Below are 1,136 nucleotides of genomic sequence, written 5' to 3' on the forward strand. Positions count from 1 at the left end.
CATTCTTTAAGTGGACATATTTTAATGTATATCTTTTAATTATTTTATTTCATAATCTCGTGATCATTTTATTTCTTACTTCAATTCGTAACATTCATATTAGTCTTAATAGACTATTTAGACACATATTTCCAAAATTAAAAGTAAATTAACAAAACATATTCTCAGAAGTGGAATTTACTTTTTGTATTTTGATTTACTCAGGATTTTCATGGGGGTTCTGATGAATTTTTCCACTGTGAGATTTTTCTTCAAAGCAAATGGCTCCAATATAGAGATTAGATTAGCCTCCAGAAAGCACACAAAAGGCTGAAGAAAGAGAGATGCAAAGAATCTTTCAAGGATGAAACTGTGTTCTTTTTTTATTTTAGTTTTTGTGAAATTATAATATAATCAACCATTTTCCCATCCATATTCTTTGTCTAAATCCTCCCACTTACCTTGCTCTTTTTAAAATTCTGTTCTGTTTTTACATATATGTATAGATTTGCTCTCTTTCCATTTTCTTTACTGTACAATATATGTGTGCATATTTCCTTAGTACTTTTATAGCTGATCCCACTACCACAGCCACGTGTGTGTCGGTGCATTCGGTTCCATGTGTGTGTTATTGCTTTTGGTTCCATGTGTGAGTCAGTGCATTTGATTCCATGTGTGTGCCACTGCATTTTTTTCTAGGTTTTTTATTTTATTTTATTTTTTATTAAAAATTTCCGCCTCCTCCCCGCCTCCCATTTCCCTCTCCCTCCCCCCACTGCTTTCCCCCTCCCTCTCCAGTCCAAAGAGCAGTCAGGATTCCCTGCCCTGTGGGAAGTCCATGGTCCTCCCCCTCCATCCAGGTCTAGGAAGGTGAGCATCCAAACAAGCTAGGCTCCAACAAAGCCAGTACATGCAGTAGAATCAAAACTCAGTGCCATTGTCCTTGGCTTCTCAGTCAGCCTTCCTTGTCAGCCATGTTCAGAGAGTCTGGTTTGATCACATGCTCCATCAGTCCAGCTGGCCTTAGTGAGTTCCCATTAGATCAGCCCCATCGTCACAGTGGGTGGGCGCACCCCTCCTGGTCCTGATTTCCTTGTTCATGTTCTCTCTCCTTCTGCTCCTCATTTGGACCTTCGGAGCTCAGTCCAGTGCTCCAA

Source organism: Microtus oregoni, unplaced genomic scaffold (genome assembly GCF_018167655.1).
Source record: "Microtus oregoni isolate MIOR12 unplaced genomic scaffold, Mior012 000002F_ref0000024, whole genome shotgun sequence".
In the NCBI taxonomy this organism is placed as follows: domain Eukaryota; kingdom Metazoa; phylum Chordata; class Mammalia; order Rodentia; family Cricetidae; genus Microtus; species Microtus oregoni.